The sequence below is a fragment of the Hevea brasiliensis genome, chromosome 16 (genome assembly GCF_030052815.1).
Source record: "Hevea brasiliensis isolate MT/VB/25A 57/8 chromosome 16, ASM3005281v1, whole genome shotgun sequence".
NCBI classification, from domain to species: domain Eukaryota; kingdom Viridiplantae; phylum Streptophyta; class Magnoliopsida; order Malpighiales; family Euphorbiaceae; genus Hevea; species Hevea brasiliensis.
The window spans coordinates 69386482-69401914 of record NC_079508.1 but is presented as its reverse complement, the minus strand read 5'-3'; positions in this window follow the sequence as shown (position 1 = coordinate 69401914).

Here is a 15433-nt window from a genome sequence, read left to right as displayed (position 1 = left end):
CCTTTCTAAAATTTTGCAGCGATGTGCAGATACTGACCTTGTGTTAAACTGGGAAAAGTGCCATTTCATGGTTTAGGAAGGGATAGTGCTTGGACATTTGGTGTCTAATAGAGGAATAGAGGTTGATAAAGCCAAAGTTGAAGTGATAGAGAAGATGGCTCCTCCTACCAATGTCAAGGGAATTCGAAGTTTCCTAGGACACGCCGGGTTCTACAGACGCTTTATTAAGGATTTTTCTAAAATAGCTAAACCTTTGTCTAATTTGTTAAGTAATGATACACCATTTGTATTTGACCAAGAGTGTTTGGATGCCTTTTGCAGGTTGAAGCAAGCTCTTATTACTGCACCAATCATGCAACCACCTGATTGGAGCCTACCTTTTGAAATTATGTGTGATGCTAACAACTATGCAATTGGGGCTGTTCTTGGTCAACGAAAGGACAAAAAGGCTTATGCTATTTATTATGCTAGTAGAACACTGGATGAGGCTCAAACAAATTATGCAACAACTGAAAAGGAATTTTTGGTAATTGTCTTTGCATTGGAAAAGTTCAGACCTTACATTGTTGACTCAAAAGTGGTTATATTTTCAGATCATGCAGCCATCAGGTATTTGCTCCGTAAAAAGGAGGCTAAGCCTAGGCTCATTAGGTGGATTCTGATGCTACAAGAATTTGATTTGGAGATTAGAGACAAGAAGGGAGCTGAAAATGTAGTTGCTGACAATCTTAGTAGGTTGAAATTGGATGGTGAAGAATTAGATGAAATACCTATTGATGAGTTTTTCTTGGATGAACAACTTTTCTCTCTTGTTGCTAAACTACCTTGGTATGCAGACTTTGTGAATTATCTATCTTGTGGAGTTTTACCTCTAGGTATGACATGGCAACAAAAGAAAAAGTTCTTGCATGAGGTGAAGTTTTATAGATGGGATGATCCTTTACTCTTTAGGAGATGTTGTGATGGTCTAATTAGAAGATGTATTCCTGAAGAGGAGGTACAGAGTATTTTGCATCATTGCCATGCTTCTGATTATGGAGGTCATTTTGGCATCTCTAAGACAGCTAGTAAAATTTTGCAAGCTGGTTTCTTTTGGCCAAATCTTTTTAAGGATGTGAGGAAATTTGTGTTGAATTGTGATAAATGTCAAAGGAGTGGAAATTTGTCAAAAAGAGATCAAATGCCCCTAAATAATATTCTTGAAGTGGAATTATTTGATGTTTGGGGAATAGATTTTATGGGGCCATTCCCTCCTTCATATGGTAATAGATACATCTTAGTTGGGGTTGATTATGTGTCAAAGTGGGTGGAAGCTATTGCAACTCCAACTAATGATGCCAGAGTGGTAGTGAAATTCTTGAAGAAATTTGTCTTGAGCAGATTTGGAGCTCCTAGGGCTATAATTAGTGATGGGGGTTCCCATTTTTGTAATAAGCAATTTGAGAGCTTAATGAGGAAGTATGGTGTAGTGCACAAGATAGCTACCCCATACCATCCTCAAACTTCAGGACAAGTTGAAATTTCTAACAGAGAGCTCAAGCATATTTTGGAGAAAACAGTGAACAATTCTCGGAAAGATTGGTCTATCAAACTAGATAATGCTTTATGGGCATATAGGACTGCCTACAAAACCCCTATAGGAACTACTCCCTTTAGGTTGGTGTATGGTAAGTCTTGTCATTTACCTGTGGAGCTAGAACATAGAGCATATTGGGCCATTCAAACCTTGAATTTTGATCTTAAGCAAGCTAGTGAGAAAAGGTTGTTACAACTTAATGAGCTTGAGGAATTAAGGATAGATGCTTATGAAAGTGCCCGTATTTACAAAGAAAGAACTAAGGTTTGGCATGATAAGCATCTGAGGAAAAAGGAATTCAAAGAAGGTGATTCAGTTTTGTTGTTCAACTCAAGATTGAAATTGTTCCCTGGAAAACTTAAGTCAAGGTGGACTGGTCCATATAGAGTTTCTAAGGTTTTTCCTTATGGATCAATTGAAATTTGGAGTGAAAAATCTGGGAATTTTAAGGTCAATAGGCATAGATTGAAGCATTACATAACTGGAGACCCAATAAAGGGAGCAAACTGTTACAAGCTCTCTAATCCCTCACCTCTTTTCAGTGAAATTCATGAAGAGTCCAGCTAAGGACTATAAAATAGCCCTCTTGGGAGGCATCCCAAGTCCTTTTATTTTGCTTTTGTTGATTTACTTTCATTTTCATTAATTTTGTTTTTATCTTAAATCTCCCCAAATTAAATTTTTGACATTGTTAAATCTTGTCCCTTGTAGATGTAATTCAATGAAGAAAGGCTGGTAAACTGATGGGGAAGTGATTCTTAACTTGAAAATTTTGTCCTTCAAATTTTCCCAAAAACTGATTGCTTTTTGCTGCATAACCTGTGCAGGATCTGCAATCTGGCTTATGCAGAGGAAAAGTACATTCTGCAAAAAAAAAAAAAAAAAAAAAGAGTGTCTGCAGCTAATGACTTGTGCTTTTGGTGAGGTTGGGTGTGTAACTTTTTAATATGTGTGCTTATAATGTTAATATGGTGGTAAGTGAGTTATTTTTGCAGTTTTGAGCTTCTTTGGGTTGTAGAATTCAAGATAGAAATGCTGCATTTTCTTGGCAAAACTTGGAGAGTTCATTTCTCATTTGTGGTTAGATGCAACTTCATGCAGATCTTATGGAGTTTTATGTGCTAAATGTTGATTTGCAGAATTTGACTCAAAATGGCATAGTTCTCAAAGGTCTTTTATGTAGGATCCATTTTTACATGCTTGTGTGATGCCTTTTTGATATACTTTGTCTATATTGATGTGTTTTTGGTGAAAATTCTCATGGTTTATGCTTCATGGAATTATATTTCCTTATTCTAGGGTATTTTTCACACTTGCAATCCATGTTCTATTGCATTCTTGATCTTGTTAAATTGTGCATAAGCAATTGCATAGCTTATGCAATCCTGCATAACCACAATTCTTGCCATTTTTCACCTTTATTGCAAGTGCATAAGGAGAGTGCATAGCTTATGCACTTCTGCATAACCTCATTTTGTCAAATTTCATATCTGTCAAAACTTGCATAAGGTGAGTGCATGACTTATGCACATTTGCACAACTTCAAATTCTGCATTTTCTCTCTCTGCCGAAGTCTGCATAAGCAAAGTGCATAACCTATGCACTTCTGCATAACCAAAAACTCTGAACTTCCAATTCCACCGAGGGGTGCATAAGGAAGGTGCATAAGTTATGCACTTCCGCATAACCAAGAACTCCAAAAATTCAATTCTGCCGAGGGGTGCATAAGCAGAGTGCATAACCTATGCACTACGCATGACCGTAAATCGAGAAAATTCCAACGATTCCGAGACACGCATAAGGAACATGCATCGATTATGCACTACGCATAACCAAAGATTCTGAATTTCAAAACCCACCGCAGAGTGCATAAGCAGAGTGCATAGCTTATGCACATCTGCATGACCACTAACCAAAATTCCAAAAATTGCCGAACGGTGCATAAGCAGAGTGCATAACCTATGCACTTCTGCATGACCCAATTTTCTGAAACACCACTTCTGCCGAGAGATGCATAAGGGGAGTGCATAACTTATGCACTCCCGCATGACTTCGCTCCTCAACATTCCAAGGGTCACCGAAACATGCATAAGGACAGTGCATGACCTATGCACTTGTGCATAAGCCATTTCTCTGAAGTTTAAATCATTCTGAAACATGTACAAAAGAGTGCACAGGTTATGCATAACTCATTTTCCCCTTATGCAGTCTCTTACAAACCCGATTCAAATTCATTTTCGGCAAACAAAACTTCCCACCTCCACTTCCCGACTCTTCACCCCACGACCGCCCTTCAACCTCCATTCCTTCCGGCATCCTCGCCGTCTCTCTCCCATCTTCTCCACTAGCACTCTCCTCACGAAAACCCTAAATTCCCCCCTACATTTTCATTTCCCCCTATCTTTTTTCCATCGGCAATGGATTCCCCTCCACATTCCCGCCCCGCCTCTCCTCTCGAAGTCTCTCCATTGTCATCGATACACCCCACTTCCAATCCTCCACCACAAACGACACCCCCACCACCTCCCCCAACCACATACAAACGCAAAATCCGGTCCAAATCTGTGCAACCCATGTCCTCTTCTCCTCCTCTGTCCAAACGCAAAGACCCACCCACCCCATTGTCGGAACCGCCTCCCAAAAAGCCAAAAGCTCCAGCCTCTACACCCTCTTCCAGCAAAAAGACAATTTCTGCATCCTCATTTGTATCAAAGCTACCTGGCCTCTCACGATCTGATTCAAAAGCGACTTTTAAGCGCCTTAAGGATAGGAAGGTACAACCCACTAGGTATATATCTGCTGATGCTTTACAATCTCTTGGCTTATTTGACAATGTAGTTACATTTCTTGATGGTATGGGTTGGACAGAATTTGTGCATAAGCAAGAGGTAGTTTATCCAATTCTAGTTTTGGAGTTTATTTCTTCATTCTCTGCTACCCTCAATTTGCATGATGTAGACCATAAGCCAATTATGAAATTTAGATGCTTGGGGCAATATAGAGAACTGTCATTAGACCAATTTCATAGCATTTTTGGTTTTGCAATTGATGGGTTATTTAGAGTACCACATACTGGAGTAGAGGTAGCCAACAAGGGCATTTGGAATCTGCCCAATTTTGGAGAATCATAACAAACCAACCTCAAACTTTCTCTTTGGAAGATCCAAAACATCCCAAATCCTTGACCACGCACTTAGGTTTATTCATAGGGTGATGGCTAGCACCATATTGGGCGAGAGGGACTAGTTACAGTCTTTGTGGGAAAATCTGAACTATTTATGTTATGGTGTGCATTTCACAAAGTTAAGGTATCTCCGGTTACTTCTTTTGTGAACATGTCTTATATTGCCACCAAATCCATAGGTGACATTGTTTTGGGTGGGCTCATCCTTTGTCATAGCCAAGCATTTTGGTTTTAATCTGTGAGCACTCAATACCAACACTCGAGGACACTTCATATTTTGATATCGCACACTTAACCAAAGCAGGTTTAATCTGTCATGTTTTGATCTGTCCACCTCAGCGGCCATCGAGCCTATTGCACAACCGAAACCCAACCTTTCACACAGTCCCACGGCACCCTACTACACCTACCCCACCCTCGGCCTACCTGGACATTCCAGCTACCTGCTGCCCATACCTCCTACAGATGAACCTTCCTCATCCACAGCACCTCCTGCATTCAACACTAAAGCCTTATTCACCTATCTTGAAAGGCTTAGTGATGATATATTCTTTGTGGATAGGAAGCTTGGCACTGGTCTTGATACACTCAAGGATCGTCATGATCAACTATTTGACCTTGTCATGGAAACCAGGGACAAACAGAAAGAACTGAAGGAGATGGTGAAGTAACTCATGATCTTTTTTGGCATGCCACCCCCACCTCCATCACCTCCTCCAAAGACCATCTTTTCGATGACCAAGTACCAGCACATTAGCAAAATCCTTGGACAAAGGCAAAACAATAGACATAGATTAGCTTCTGTTTTACTTTTGTTCAATCTCGTAGGACTTTTCCTTTGTAAATATGTTCAAACATTTATAGTTTGTTTTGGATTATGTTTGTTAGTTCTGAATTAGTTTGTTTTAAATTCTGTTTTTCTTGAAGTTTTATTGGATAGCTATTACATTAGTCTTCTTTGATTTTTATTGCACTTCTTACCCTTTTGTACATATTTGCCCATACTCTGTATATATTTCAATACTTTTACTGCTGGTTGTACATCCCCCTTGCCAATTCCCATGCAGCAGCTTTTGTATACACTGCACAGGTTGTATTTCCCTTATGCAACTGTCCTGCATAGCCTATGCAACATATATTGCCTCTTATGCAGCACCGCATGGCTTATGCACCTTACCTATGCACATACTCTGGACAGCCCTTAACTCTGCATGACCTATGCAGTTTCTTATGCATCCCTTTATCTTGAATTCTCATCTGCTACATACCAGGTAACTCTTTCTTTTTGCTCTTAATCTTTACAATTCCTGGTAATTACTATTTGCTTTGACTTTTGATAATACATTGCATGAGACATTGAGGACAATGTCCAATTTTGAGTTTGGGGGTGCACATTTTGATTTTAGCTTTATTTTTCACATTTTGAGTATAGGAGCATCTCATTCCATTCCATTTACATATATTGTAAATATTTTACATATACATCCATACACACACACATTACACATTTACATACACATTATACATTACATTGCACACAAACATACAAATAGACTTCCTCCATTTAGTTAATGCATTACTCATTTTAGGAATCATGCACCATGCATTAAAATCTTTTGCCAAATCCCTTGAGTATTGAAAATGTGCCTATGAGAATGATTTGACTCACCCTTTAGTTGGGTTTGTGGATTGAAAGTTTCCTAAAAGGTGCAACGTTTTGAAGTGTCTATCCCTTGCCTATATCTTCTTAGCCAAAAAGCCACCCAACTAGTCATTTGGAGAAGGAAGTGTTTAAAGGGAGTTATTGGATATAAGATAGTCAAATGATGTCTCACCAATCCTAGAACAAATTTTCTAAACCTTTCAAGGCGAAATACCAGCTTATACTTGAAAAGAGAAATGATTAAGCATTCTTTGATTTAAACCCTCTCATTTTAAACCTTTGGCCTTTTTCCTAATTAAAATTGACCTTTGAAAACCCCTTTGAGCCTTTTTATCCCTAATTTTTCTTGAAATCCTTATTGCTACCTAGCCAATGAACCAAACACTCCAACCCTTTTCATGAGAATAATATTGAATGTTAGGTACACTTTCTAAAAAATAATATAAAAAAATATACAATAAAAGGGAGAAGAAATGCTTGTCATCTTGTAAAAAGTGCTAGTATATGTGCTTTTCACTATTGCCATTCAAAATGAAAGAAATCCACCCAAAGTATTAAAAGAAATGAGTTTGGGGGTGGCAAATTCTAGGGACAAGCATCAAAAGAAAATGCAAAATACAAGTCTAAAGTATCAAAATGTCCCTCCATTTTTATATGTTTTGTAAACTATGCTAGCACTTGACAATTCTCATTGTGTATTTCTCTCCTCCATATATAAAAAAAAGAGAAAAAGAAAAAAATATAATAAAATAAGAAGTGTACCTTATGTTGTCAAAATTGAAAATATTCTCATGCTTTGAATCCTTTTTACCCATTTTTCTTCTTAGACTCATTTTTGAACCCCATGGCCCCATTACATCCATAAAAAGACCTTTGATCTCTTGATAGTACTTGCTACATTAGTGGAGATAGGAGTAGGGAATTTGCCTATGGGATTGGAAAACTATTCATTCATTCATTCAATTCCATCATTCCATATAGAGACACTTTGACTATTGATTGTTCTAGAATTCCTTTTGAGCATGACTCTCTCTTTTGATTGGTTGGTTTGGGGATTTTGAATGATAATTGACTTGATGGCTAAGCGGTGAAAGCTTGGATAAGCATTAAATTCTTTGCATTTTGAAGGATGGGTATATGGATTGTTGGTATGGCTGAAGGTGTGTTAAGTTACTTCAATTGGTAATTTTCATAACTCTTTGGATAAGGCACCCCTAAAAACTTTGCACCACATTTTAAAGTTTGCTTGAGGACAAGCAAAAGCTTGAGTTTGGGGGTATTTGATGCATACATTTTGCATAGTCATTTAGGTCTAATTTTATAGCCATTTTATTCTATTATTAGTTATCTTTAGCTAATTTCATTAGTAAATTAGTTAGTTTTTCATAATTGTCGATTTTGGATTAATTTGTAATTTTTACTTTGTTTTGTAGGAAAAATGGTGTTTTTGAAGGACTGAAGAGAATTTTGCCATTGAGGAGTGTCTTCTACAGCCAAAGATGTCAAAAACAAGTTTTCAAGTTGAAATATGCATTGATCAAATTGTGCATAACTTGCCGCATAAGCTATGCAGATCTGCATAAGGAGAAAAATCACTGTTCCAGAACCAGCCGAAATGTGCATAAGGAGACTGCATAGCTTATGCACATTCTCACCTCCCTTATGCACATTCACGAAATTGTGCATAACCTATGCACCAAGTTATGCAGCTCCGCATAAGTGACCCAGAACAGTAGCGCATAAGGGACTGCATAACTTATGCAGTCCACTTATGCAGTCCCATGAAGAGTTCATTAATGAGCTGGCAGGAGATTTCCTCAAATAATTCCTCCTAGAACATACCATTTTAGGGCTCCATGTCAGAAAAATGCTATATATAGTCCCATTTTCCCATTTTAAAAAAAAAGAAGGAGCAAAGAAGAAAAGGAGAGGGGTGAGAATTTGAAGAGCCATCTTCACCTTCCACACCATTTTCAACTAAAATTTGCAGATTTCTTTCTTTCTTTACACTTTTCTACATTTCTAGTGTTTAATTCCTTACTTCTTAGCTTAGATTAAAGCTTTATTTCCATTTAAACTCATCATATCTTGTAAGCATTATGGATAGTGAGTAGTTTACTTTTGATTCTAGAGTAAGGGTTGTAATATTTGAGATATTTTGTGGATCTTGATTGGGTAATCCATATTTTGTGGTCTTAATGAGTTTTATTCATTTCTTGTATGCTAAATGTCATGCTTAGTGTAGGATCCCATTAAGTGATGTTCTTAATCCAAGGTTGAAGCACCGAAAGGAGAAGGCCTTGTGATAGATAATCAAGAAATTGGACTTAATTAACTTAGACCTAGAAATAGGCTAAGGATTAAGAGGATTCACAGATTAATTAAAGAACTTAATGGGTCTTAATTAATTCTAAGTCCACGAAAGTAGGATTAGATTGATTAAGGCACTATTTGTCTCACCCGAAAGGGAATTCAAAGGATTTAAGAATTAATCTCCTTAAAACCATTTAGCTCCACAAGATTGGATAACCAATTTAAAATCCCGAAATAGCTCGAATATGAAACCCCGAACTCCGGAATCGCCTTTTTACCATTGTTAATTTCTAATCGAATTTAATTGCTTACCATTTTAATATTGCCATATTTGAACTTGCTTACTTCAATTTGATGCAATTTTAGTTTAATTAATACATTGTTGAATAGAATATTAATTTTGCACATTTAGATTTCATACTCCATTACCCATTAATTCATTATTTTAATTTCATAAATACTTCAATTTAGTCAACTTTTATATCGAAAATTCAATCATTAACACAACTCCTCGTGGGATCGATATTTTTCTATACTACTTGTACGACCCGTGCACTTGCGGTTGGGACGCATCACTGACAAGTCAAGCACTTGGACACAAAGTCCGCTATGTCTCTCTTCATGCCACTCCACCAATAGCTATCTTTCACATCATGGTACATCTTGGTGGAACCTGGGTGGACACTGTACAGTGTGTAGTGTGCCTCTCGCATGATTTCATTCCTGAGGTTGTCCACATCGGGCACACATATCCTAGAACCTTGCACTAGGGCGCCATCATTGGCAAATCCAAACTCACCACCTTCACCTTGCTGTACTCTTTCTATAATCTTCATCAATTGTTGGTCTCTGTGCTGGGAAACTCTAACTCTGTCCCTCAAGTCTGGCCTCACTGAAAAGTGAGCCAACAATACCCCCTCATCTGAAAGATCTAGGATTAAACCTTGATCCATCAACTCATGTACCTCATGAATCAATGGTCTCTTCTCTACTGAAATGTGCGCCAAACTGCCAGAAGATTTTCTGCTCAAGGCATCTGCCACAACATTGGCTTTTCCCGGGTGGTACTGGATGGTGCAATCATAGTCTTTCAGAAGCTCCATCCATCTCCTCTGTCTCAAGTTTAAGTCCCTCTGCTGGAAGATGTACTTCAAACTCTTATGGTCGGTGTATATCTCGTACACTTCACCATACAGGTAGTGTCTCCAGATTTTTAGTGCAAAGACTACAGCCGCCATTTCCAAATCATGGGTGGGGTAGTTCTGCTCATGCCTCTTCAGCTGCCTTGAAGCATAAGCCACTACCTTCCCATTCTGCATCAAAACACACCCTAGGCCAACTCTGGAGGCGTCACAATACACGGTGTATCCTTCACCACTCACAGGTAGTGTCAATACAGGGGCAGTGGTTAGACACTCCTTAAGCTTCTGGAAACTCACCTCACAGTCATCTATCCAATTGAATGGAACATTCTTCCTGGTCAACTTAGTTAGGGGAGCCGCTATTCTGGAGAAATCTTGTACAAAACGCCTATAGTAGCCAGCTAAACCCAGAAAACTTCGCACCTCGGTGGATTGTAGGCCTAAGCCAATCGATTCTGACTTCAATTTTCTTGGGATCCACTTGAATGCCGTCACTAGAAACCACGTGTCCCAAGAATGAGATGCTTTCTAGCCAAAAATCACATTTTGAAAATTTGGCATATAGCTGGTGCTCCCTCAACATCTGCAACACCATCCTCAAGTGCCACACGTGTTCTTCCTCGGTCCGAGAGTACACCAAAATGTCATCTATGAATACGACGACAAAACGGTCCAAAAATGGCTTGAACACCCTGTTCATCAAGTCCATGAAGGTTCTTTGGTGCATTAGTGAGTCCAAAAGACATCACCAAGAACTCATAATGACCATATCTTGTCACGAAGCCGTTTTGGACACGTCCTCATTCTGATTCTCAAGCGATGGTAGCACGATCGCAGTCTATCTTGGAAAGAATCTAGCTCCTTGAGTGATCAAACAAATCATCGATCAGGAAGTGGATACTTGTTCTTCACGGTGACCTTGTTCAATTGCGTAGTCGATACACAACCTCAATGACCCATCCTTCTTTCTCACAAATAAAACAGAGCGCCCCAAGGTGAAGTGCTCGGACGTATAAAACCCTTGTCCAAAAGCTCCTGTAGTTGCTCCTTGACTCTTTCAATTCTGTGGTGCCATCTGTAAGGTGGCATCGATATGGGGTTTGTACGGCACAACATCAATGCAAAACTCTATTTCCCTTCTGGTGGCAACCACGAAGCTCCTCGAGAAGACATCCATGAATTCTCGACAGAGGAACATTTTCCATGCTGACACCTTCTACAGATGTATCTCTCACCAATGCCAAATACCCTTGGCATCCCCGCCTCAACATTTTTCTAGCACTAATTGCTGACACCAAATTATATGGAGCCACGCTCCTGTCACCATCAAAGCTAAACTCTTCCACACCAGGTATGTGGAAATATACCTTTTTGTTCCTGCAGTCTAAAGTGGCATAGTGAGTTGACAGCCAATCCATCCCCAGGATTACATCAAAATCCATTATTGGTAAAGGAACCAAGTTTGCTGGGAGGATCTTTCCATCCACCACCACCGGGCTACCCGGAAAAACCATATCTACATCTATGTTGTCACTAAGTGGGGTAGCTACCGACAAAGGGCATTCTAGGGTTGTAGGGTTTCTACCCAACCTCATGGCAAACACAGGGGAGACAAATGAGTGCGTAGCACCCGGATCTATCAAAACACGAGCCTCATAAGAACAGACCAGAAGAATACACCTTACAAGCGCATTTGAAGCTTGAGCATCTGATGGGTCGGGGTGAAAACTCGAGCTTGACCCTACCCCGAGTGGCGTAACCACGATCGACTTCTACCTCGACCGCCTCCAAATCCACGTCCCCTTGTCCTCGGCCTGTTGTACGATCACTGCCATGTTGGAAGCACCTGGATACAACTGGCGAGGAACATTTGCAACAGAACCCTGTGACCCCATCTGTGGCTCGCTGAACACGGGGCATTCCCTAGCAAAGTGACCTGGTTGGCCACACCTGAAGCATACTCCTGAACCCATCAAACAAGGTCCTGAATGTCCTCTTCCACACTGTGCACAAGGTGCCAAAGAGGATCCTGAACCAGAGCCAGAACTGCCGTACCCTGAACTGTTACCACTGCTGGATCCGTACCCTGGTCTGAACCCTCGGGATTTGTGTCTAAAACCACTCTTCTTATTCCTGCTTCTTCCTCTGTAAGTAGTTTGGCCACCACTATCCGTAGTACCCATGTGGGGAACACCTGAAGAACCCTCCGCTCTGTTTTTCTTTGCTCTACCGCTGTCATCCACAGCATAGCTAATCTCAATCTGTCTGGCTCGATCAACCACCACATCAAAAGACTGATCAGACATCATGGCCAGGTTCGCATACCTCCTGTCAAGCCCCTTTAGGAATCTTTTCACCTTCATAGTCTCTGTAGATACTGCTGTAGGGGCATATCTGCTCAATTCCAGAAATTCTGTAGCATATTCATCTACAGACCTGCCATTCTGTCTTAAGGCCTCAAAGGCCCACTGCTTCTGATCTCTGAAGCTTTCTGGCACAAACCGATTGATAAAAAGTTCCACAAACTGAGCCCATGTCAATCCCTCCATCCGGGGTAACACGTAGTCATTCATCCATTGTCTAGGCATAGGCCCCATGACATGCTGCACACACTCTATCAGTCTTCTATCAGTCAACTGTAATTCTGTTCCTGCCTGTCTGCAGGAATCTAAAAACCGATATGCATCGTCTGACACATCATAAGTTCCAGGCACCAACTTCTTGAAATTTATGATCTGTTTGTAAGATTCCTCTCTTGGTGCGGTGGACTGCTGCTGCTGTGGAGGGTGGACCATATACTGCGCCATCATGTCGATGGTTCTCTGTAACCCAGCTAGAGTAGCTGCCATGGGGTCCATGGGACCCTGTGCCATAAAGGACTGATCCTGTACTGGGGGTGGCTGCTCCTCTACTTGAGCAGCTCTAGGCCTCCTACCCCGCCTCCTCGGGGCAGGCGCCTCATCCTGTGCCGACACCTCGTCGGGCACATCTGGGTGCAGTGCGATGGCGGCTCTCACCTTCTACGCATTTTCCTGAAATTCAGCAGCATTAGCCCACAAAAATTCAAAACTGCTCATTACACAGCTCTATAGACTCATATTTATACATAACATATGGAGCAGAAACTAGAAGCAAAGATGACAATGCAAGACGAATATGGACCCTATTTTTTTCCGCATGTGACTCCTAGTAGACTCTTCCCAACACTTAGACAATTTTTCCCTAAGAATCTGGAGCCTAAGCTCTGATACCACATTTGTCACGACCCAACCTATGGGCCGGACCGGCACTAGGACCTGGGCCAGCCTAAAGCCCCCGAGGCCCGTAGTAAGCCTTAACTATTCATTTACCCAACTCTAAGGCCCATTTGGGCCCAATTTCAAGAAAACAAACGGACAGAGTCCGGCCATAAAATGGACTTACCAACGGGGAGTTTTCGACTCACCCGACCTGTAAACACAATATATAGTCAATTGGGGAGCTCAGCTCACCCTCCACATACTCATCAACATAATAATAAATGGGAGCTCAGCTCCCTCATCCAATCCATCAAACATGCATAGCATATTAAGTTTACAGGTCCCAAAATAATATTTTAGTTTACAAACCCAAATCAAATAACATTTCTAACACATGCGGAAATTCTAAGATTTAACAAGTTTATACAAACAGTAATAATTGACCTGCGAGGGAGAAAAGCAGGTTAACCAAAATAAAATCCTCCTGTAGCCTGAAAAAAATATTGAACAGGAGTGAGCGTTCGACTCAGAGAGTAAAATATCAATTTTAACCATAATCTCTATAACTATCTAGAACTAATGCACCCTGTAGAGTGAAATGCAACATCAACAACATTTTCACATCATAACATCAAAAAGGTAATTTGGAGCACTCACGCACCCTGTAGCATCAATCATAACATATGGGAGCTGATCCCCTATACAGCTCTCTTAAATCCAACCTGGTGCCAGCGAAGAACTCAAGCCGGACTTTCGCTTAATAAACCAAATCGAGGGTCCCAGCGAAGAACTCAAGCCGTGTCTACCCCTCGAAGGATCGGGTCCCAGCGAAGAACTCAAGCCGTGACTACCCGTCCTATCCATAGTCCACACCACATCACACGCACGCCAACGCACGCACACTGCTCCAAATTACCACAACAACATCATGGCACTTTAACATTTATCAATGCATCATAAATCGTGCCTAGAGTTTAACTACATAAATATATGCATATAAGTGATGTATGGGCATGTTGAACATATAATAATATCGAAATTACAATTAAAATTAATATTTTACTCACAGACTTGACGACAATCACTGTGGCGGCTGGGCGGAGGAAGAAGGCTGTCCCGGCTCACCTGACAATCATATTACATTTATTTAATACAATCTGATTCAATACAAACAAAGAAAAGACCAATTACGTCCTAAGTCGTGCCGAAAATCCGGCAGAGTCTTCCCTATACCTAGGACCTACCCAACCTGCAAAAGGGTTCAAAACACACTTCTATACTCACAATCCATATATCCACAGTTCAATCATATCACACAGCCCCTCCTGGGCCCATCAAATCAGTCATCTATCACAATACGCAAAATTTCAATTTAGTCTTTATTATTGATCATTTTTGCAAAAACTGCCCAAAAAAGCTCTAAAAATTATAAAACTTTGCCCCGCGGTCCTTAGCAATATTACTAAGCTATTGCAAAAAGAATCGTAATTTTCTAAGCTACCACGAATATTTTATGAATTTTTAATCCTATTTAAGCACTAGAAAATTACGAAAAAGCAAGGTTCGGGTTTACCTTTGCCGATTCCGATTTCGGGAACGCGCTCGGGACGTCTGACAATGGGGGGCTAGCCAAAACCTCGGTCCAATTCGGAGACTTTTCCAGTGCGCAGTGCATTCGGCGAAATTTGCGAACCGGTCAATCGTCGAATTTCCGCGAATCGAGAATACCTACACGAAGCCCATAACACGGGGGTTAGTACATAAATTTTTCAGAATTTTCTAAGCTCATTAAATGCTCGGAAAAACACTGCGAAGTTCCGTGGGACCCACCGAAAAACGGTGTCGGAAAAATTCGAAATTTATGTCGTTGCGAAGCTCTCGACGAATGGAGCGTGCTGGTGGCCTCGGTTTTCTCGTGGGATTCACGGTTTTCGAGAAATCTAGCCCAAAAGTAGAAATGGGCTAAAATCTTCCCGAGCAAAAATCGGACAATCCGCTCGATGGATTTCGGCGTTCTTGGTGTCTATGGAAAGCTCTCGTCGAGTAGATGATTTTGGACACAAGACCCGATCCAATTGGTGGCCGAATCGGCCGGATTTGGCGCAGGGGGCGTTTCACGCGCGTTTTTCCGGCCGTTCGGGCGTGGCCACTGGTCAGGCTGGCGTGATCTCTTGAAGTGGGCAGTGGTGGCCGTGGGGTGAGGAGGAGAGAGAAACGAGAGAGAAAAGGGAGAGGGCCATCGCGCGCAGGAGGGAGGAGAAAAAGAGAAGAAGACCGGTCCGATTCGACCGGTCCGATCCGGTCCGGTTCGATTCG